At 37.3% G+C, this 7645-nt stretch overlaps 1 pseudogene; it reads left to right on the top strand.

Moving 5' to 3' along the window:
- The first annotated feature begins 1025 nt into the window (after positions 1-1025).
- Positions 1026-1144, top strand: LOC118603551 (annotated as a pseudogene).
- The last annotated feature ends 6501 nt before the right edge of the window (positions 1145-7645 follow it).

Below are 7645 nucleotides of genomic sequence, written 5' to 3'. Positions count from 1 at the left end.
TCTTCTAAATGGTTCTCCCAGATGAATGGGCCCCCATCCAATGATGAATAAGTATCAGGAACAAACCAGCATGAGGTCTATACTTAGATAACAACACATATGTGTGTGTGTGTGTGTGTGTGTGTGTGTGTGAGAGAGAGAGAGAGAGAGAGAGAGAGAGAGAGATATCACATACCAATATAAATGAAGAACAAATTTCCCAATATAACTATTTCATCAAATAAAAAAATTTATATAAGTACTTTTTTATTGACATCAACTAAATAAACATAGGCTTATAGGCTTTTGAAGAAAGAGATAATAAAAAAGTAAAAGAGAATAAGAGATTAAAGGACAATAGAATTAGTTGATAGTGAGCAGGAAAAGTTCAGAGGAGAAATTGAAGAACAAAATAAACTCATCAAAGAAGTAAAATTCGGTTTCAAAACAGCAAAATATTTAAATAGACACCAATTAAAAAGCATAAAGACACAGAAGACAGACTCAAAATAAAAACATACAAATCAAAAAAATATTAACAAATCATGAGTTAAAAGCAATGATAGAATAATTGCTGGTATGTTAGTAGAAGACAGACTAATAAAGAGATTAAGTTCTTGAATTAGTCTTAGAAAAAAATGAGAGGAGAGCAATAAGAAGAAAAAATATTCAAAAATACCTAAGACATTTTCCTGAAATAAAAAATCTAGAATCTATATGGATTAAAATGATGTATTGCTGTATTACATCACAGAACAACCAACTCTAAATGTATCCCAATAAAATGATCAGATTTCAAGTATAAAAAAGGAATTCAATGAAATCCAGCATTGCTGACTCTCCCCACCCCCCAAATTTATCTACATGGGAAAAGCAATGGTTCTTTAATATCCACTTTTAGAAAGTAATGAGTAAAACAATTTTTCCTTCAAGTGTAAGGGTGGCAAGATAGAATTTTTCAAATATACAAGAGATCATGGAAGAAAGCACCCACACATCCTTATTTATAAACTAGGTATAACCATGTGGTGACTCAAAAAAAATAAGTCTATGGCCGTGCCACCCTGAACAAACCCAATCCCATCTGATCTCGGAAGCTAAGCAGGGTCGGGCCTGGTTAGTACTTGGATGCGGGACTACCTAGGAAGACCAGGCGCTGTAGGGGATTGTAAACTGACAAGGTCCTTGCAATCTGTGAGGTCAACCAAGGGTTGCCTTGCCTAAAAGAAAAATATATGTATATACACACGCACATGCACACACATATGAGTCAATGTATAAAGTGACCAAGAAAATTTAGGAGAAAAGATTTCATTCATAATTTCCTTTAAAATGATAAAGTATCTAGAAATAAACTCAAATGTTCAAGACACATAAAGAAAGCCTACAGGAAGGAATCTTTGCTGAAAACCAAAAGAAGCTTTAAATAAATGGAAAGCTATATTTTCAGGAGGAATAATTTTAGGACCATAATGCTTCCTAAACTAATGTATAACTGAAATTTAATCACAAATAAAATGCTAACAGGATTTTTTTTTTTGAAACCTACAAACTGATTTTAATGTTCACAAAGAAAAACACTATGGGACGATAACCAGAAAATTCATTAAAAACACAATAAATTGGGGAAATGGTCCTAAATTACTGGAATATCTCCAGGTGCTACAGGTGTAAATAAGCAAGTTAATGGATGGACTGAAGAGTCTAGAAATGGACACGTTTGGGAAGAAAACATTTTAACGGTGTTGAGATGGTTGGCTGATTATTTGGAAACATGAAGCTCAATTCCTATCTCACTTTATCCACTAAAAATAAATTTCTGATTAGACAAAGATTTAAGTTTAGAAAACTAAACTGGAAAATGACCAGGAAAAATGCAGAATTTAAAAAATATAATCCTAAGTAATGACATTCTAAGTATGACATAAAAATCAAAATTCATAAATTTCACTTGACACAAAAGTTAAACTTTTGTATGACAAAACCCATTACTAGCAGAGTTAAAAGACAAAAGACAAATTAAGGAAACAATTTGCCACACACATAGGCTGACAAAGGATGAATTTCCTTAATATGCAGAGTTTTACATATTAATGAGAAAGAAGACTAACAACTCAATAGGAAAATGACTAGGGGATATAAACAAACAATTTATATATGTGTAAAGTGAAACAACACCCCACTCCCTTAAAACAAGAAAGGGCAATTATGTTACTCATAGTCGAAGAATTGAAATTTTAATTGCAATGAGATATCATTTTCACCTATCAGATTGGGAAAGATAAAAACTTTGTTTGCAAGGTTATAAATGCACAGCACATCATGAATACTAGGTGGGAATGTGAGAGAGCAATTTGGCAATGTTAACAGCAGAAATCACAGGCACAACCATGGTCTTTCCAGCATTCTTTTTAATAGCAAAATTTTGCAAATGACCTAAATGTGCATTTAAAGGAGCTTAGTTAGATTTTGATAAACTCTAACAGGAGAGTTTTACGTGGTTATTAAAAGAATAAGATGCTGATATGCAAATATTTCCTAGATTGACTGTCAGGTGCAAAAAGGCGTTGTAGAACATCACACATAAAATGAACTCATTTGTGTAAAAAGAAGTATATGTACTGTACCCACTTTTATGTTTAAATGCTCGTATATGCATAGCAGTTTCTAGAGGATTATGCAAGAAACTGTTACTAGTGTTCATCTTTGGTGAGTGGGCTGGGAACTCGATGGGAGGAAGACTCATGTTTTAATGGATAGCCCTTTGCATTAAAAAAAAAAGTAGCATGTTGAAGTGTCAATTTTATAATTTAAACAACTACTAAAATAAAAAGAGTGAGAGGAAATTGATTTTTATGGAGAAAAACAATCTTTTTATGTACATCCCCGCATGTATGTTACGTTGGCAGCCGTTATGCTCCCCAGAGGGACACTGACTCGGTGAAAAGGCTTTGACTGCAACAGCTTTGCAAGACACTGATGGGAGAAGGTTGGAAGAGGCCATGCAGAGAAAGAGAAGGAATGAGGAAGGCGTTTTACGTTTTACCAAACTAGGGACTTTAGCACCTTGATTTTTTTTCTTCGCAAAATGATTAGGGAAATACTCGTATATGTAATATGAGGATTAAATACTTGAGGTTGCCAAAAGTAAGAGACCAGTTTGAATGTGCTTCCACCTGAGCCAAATTGTGCTAGGCCCTGGGGCTATGAGAATAAAACCCAGTATCTCTCCGTCTGCAATTCTAAGGCTGGTAGGGGAGGCAGAGAGTGAACAAATAATTTAGAAACAATTCAGTAATGATTCAGATAGCTAAACTCTGCTCAAAGCACGAATTAGGGTACAAAGTAGAATAAGGGCTCCTTAGATCACCATTTGGGCCTGGGCAGGACACCCACCAACGCTTCTCATCAGAAGCTAAAGGAAAGGCAGAGTCCCACGCTTTATTTTACCAAATAACCGTGATCCCTATCCATAGAATTTCTTTCGAAGCACAATATGTTCCATGAAAATAATAATAATAATAATAATAACCTGTAGTTAGCAATTTTTTTTCAGGAGTAGAATTTCCTCTATATCATTCATGAGAAATTTGAGAATGAAATTCCGAATTCTGCCTGCAGTAGAGCTCTCAAATCAAGACACACTGTACTCACATACAGGAATCAAGGCAACTTAACCAATCAGAGGACTTAGGAGCCAAAATGTATTTTTTTCAACTATCATTGACTGACAAGACAAGAGAACCACCTTTCCCCCTAAATAACAAGAGTTTAAATTTGCAGAACACTCTCATATATGACATATTATTTCATCTGCACAAAGCTGATAAGCTTGGTGTAACTAGTATGTTCCATCTCACAGTAATTCAAGTAAATGAAGGATTGAAGCACCTACATTATTTCATTTGAACTTTAAAAAAAAAACTCTATGAGGCGATATTGTTATTTATTTTCTTTCATAGATAAAAGTATCTGCTAATAGTATTGGTTAAGTTTAAGACTGAAGCCAAATTGCCTGGGTTCAATTCCCACTTTTTCCACTTAGTAACTGTGTGACCTTGGGCAAATTGTTCAGTATCTCTATGCCTGAGTTTCTTCATCAATAAAAATGAAATTATAATATTTATTTATAGGGTTATTGTGAGGATTAAAATGAATTAATATATGTGAAGCCCTTGGAACAGTGCCTGGTACATAGGAATTATTATTGAACTATTATGTCTTACTCTGAATCAAAAGATTTGGCTTATTGATTTATAGTTCTTTTCACTGTACTGTGGTTTTGCAGTGTGTGTTTGTTAAATATTATTAGGCTTTATGTGGGAAAAAATTACAGGGTAAGGAGATCTTGTTGTCAGATAACTTGGGGAAGTACTGCAATAAATAAAGTTGAAATGCTTTTTTTTCTCAGTACTTTCCAGAGCATTTAATATACTTATGTTACCTATAAATTTCTTCAGAGGGTTTCCCACCCAAATATTGACACTAGACCTTTTCTTCCTCACTATTTTTGCCCCTTGGCTACTAAGGCGGTGTTTGGGGATGGAGGACGTATAAGTGTCCTTTGGTTTTGAAAGGTGAATGGTATCTATGAGGGGCAGTTTCTCTGAGACTTGGCCATGTCTTGGAGCTCTGGATGGCCTTTGGCTATTGATGAATCTTATGCAAAATACACACAACTACAGCTGGTCTGCACCTCTCAAAGATAAAGTCAAAAGCCTGGTGAAGGTGCAGTACTCCCTACAAGTGCAAAAAATGATCAGCACTTCAGCTGGTTTAGCTCCTGTGTCTCTTCCTGGAAGGAGCCATCAATGGTATTGACCCCTTCCTCTGGCCCTGTGTGCAGGTGAAGGGAAGAAGGTGACTAAAGGTCTTGGTCTTCTTCTAGTCTTTCTGTAGTTCAAGTGACCTGAGTAATTATAAACTTCACTAGGAATAGAGTAGGAGAAAGAACATTAGAGTTTTATATGAAAGCAGAGAAAGCCTTGGTAAATGAGTGGGGAGTAGCTTGAGATAATCTAAAGTTAAAAAAAAAAAAAGCTATAACCAATGTCTGTGAAATTCTTTCAGTTAGCAAAGCACTTTTATGTGTATTGTCTTTTTTGTGTCTCTGGAAATTGCTATAGGTTATGTGCTTATAATATCCACCTTACAAATGAGGAAATAAAGGCCTAGCAGGATAAGAGACCACTCTAAAGTCACTCAGCTAGAAATCAGCAGGGCTGGGATCCAAACCAGGGCTTGACATTCCAGCATCATACCACTTTGCCCCACACTGTGCTGCAGGCATGAGAGCTGAGGGCCCCTGGAGGAGAGGAGAAAGAAGTAGAGTGGACAAAGAAATAGGAAATGAAAGTGGAAAGGCAGCTTCTCCACAGTGTTGCCTTAGGCCAGGCGCCGAGTAGAGCTGCCAACCCTACATGCCTGATGAGACAAAACCTGCCAAGAGTGAAAAATCCATTCCACTGAGGAGTTTCAAAAATAATTTCAAGCTGGAAATTGCATTTTATCTTTTCATCCCTTTAAGTTCAAAATTTAACTCCTCACAGTTGCCTTGAATTTAAAAAAGAAAGAAATGAAAGAAAGAAAGAAAGAAAGAAAGAAAGAAAGAAAGAAAGAAAGAAAGAAAGAAAGAAAGAGAAAGAGAGAGAGAAAGAGAGAGAGAAAGAAGAAAGAAAGAAAAAAGAAAAAGATCCCAGCATCACAATTCAGTGCAGAGTGAGTCAGTAGTCCCTGTGCATCCATGCTGAAAATGGCCAATTGAATTGGCACATCTTGGCAAATAAGACAGGAGACTACACATCTATCAGGCATTGGAGCCCATTTTCATCATTCATTATTATTGAAGGAGAAATAGATGTGCACTCATGTGCAGACTGTGGATAATCCTAATTGTTTGGAAAGATATCCAGAGACTGGGAGACTCTTTATCACTGGTTTCTTGAGAAATAGTATTTTCTAAATCTAAGGCCAGGAAGACAAAGATAATGGCTACTAAGAAGTCTTCTAAAAACTGTTTCTGCCCTGAGAACCACAAATAGAATCAGAGAAGGTAGGAAGTTACATTAAAAGAGAGTCTTGGCTTTGGTTCGGTCAGACCCGGGTTGAAGCCCTACCTTGTCCACTCTGAGCTGCATGGCCTTTGGCACATTATTTCTCACTCCTGAACTTAGGTTTATCCTGAGCTTTGATTTACACACTTCCTTGGTTGTATTCAAAACAAAATAGTCTATGTAATCAATAGTGACTTAAACTTATGTGCTCAATCAGTTCTATTTACTATAATCCAAGTCATCACAATTCAATAGGAAAAGGGAGACCTTGATTAGGGCAAATAGGCTCAGCTGTTTGACCAAGAGACTTTCTGATTAGAAACAGCCTAGGGGAGAAGCTGGTGGTCAGCAGTGAGCAGGAGTTAGATAGGCACCTAGGTTCACTAGTGTTCACCTTCTTTTAGCCCTAGAAGGTAAGACCTGGGGAGCCAGGGTAGGGGCAGAGCCTCTAATTCACAGCTAGGCAAGTGTGCCAGCTCCAGGAGAGACTGTTGACAGAGTAAACTGGCCAGCGAGACCGGCCGGAGGATATCGTTTCTCTCCTGAGGCCTGCCAGAACTATGTCCCAGAATCCTGGCACGCTGAGGGCTCAGAACGCATAGGAGGAGGCCGTTGCCAAGGATGTGAAAACTAGGAGCAAAACAAAAAGGCAGCCTGGGGATGGGCTGCTGGGGAGTGGAGAAAATGCTTTTTTTAACCTCTTCCAGGAGCGGTCCAAGAGGAGGAGGCTAATGAGGACTAGAGGTTATTAGAAAAGCACCTCTCCTGCTGCCATGAGGCCTATTAAGCTATCACTGGCATTATAAAACACGCACATGACCAGCCAGGGTTAGGCGTGTGGGAGTAGTTGAAGGGGCTCATTTTCTATGGACATTAAGCTAGCTCCCCTGAGAAGTGGACTTTGCAGCCTGGCCCCTTGCAAAAACGATTTCCCTGAGTTATGGTCTATCATTAATCTCAAGACTCTTATTGAGAAACAGCACCAGAAAGTCAGATTTCTATACTGTTCATTATGTCATTCAATATTTAAAAAACAAAACAAAACAAAACAAAACAAATGAACAAAAAAACTCCATTTGAAAAATTCCTTTTAGAGTTGACAGATACAGTACAAAGGCCATAGATTTTTTTTGATTAAAGAGACCTGGATTAGAGTTCTGGCTCTTCCACATACGAGTGACACTCTGACAAATGATGTGATTTTATTTCTTAAATGGAGATAGTAACACCTTCCTGGAGGGATGTTATAGGAAATGCAGGTGCTGTTTATCAGATGTTTACAATGTGCAAGGGAATCCGCTAGAGCCCTTAAAATCATCTCACTGAATTCGCACAGCAAACTTACAAGTCAGGGGTGATCATCCTCCCCAGTTCACAGGTAAGGGATCGCCTGCCCTGAGATAGTAAGTAAATTGCCCGTTGCTATCTCCCAGCTTGTGGAAGCAAAGGTGATGTATGTGAAAGTTCTTGGAAGTTATTTCAGTGAGTGCTGAACAAATCTCAGCTTGTCCTGTTTCTCCAAAAGAGCTGAAATGTTCCCTTTTTAATAACAGAATCACTGAATTCTAAACTTTCATGCTTTTCTCACTTTGGCTCACAAGCAATTCAATTTA

Source organism: Rousettus aegyptiacus, unplaced genomic scaffold (assembly GCF_014176215.1).
Source record: "Rousettus aegyptiacus isolate mRouAeg1 unplaced genomic scaffold, mRouAeg1.p scaffold_m13_p_5, whole genome shotgun sequence".
Taxonomy (NCBI): Eukaryota; Metazoa; Chordata; class Mammalia; order Chiroptera; family Pteropodidae; genus Rousettus; species Rousettus aegyptiacus.
Note: the sequence above shows the minus strand (reverse complement) of the source record. Positions and strands in the feature narration are given on the sequence as shown.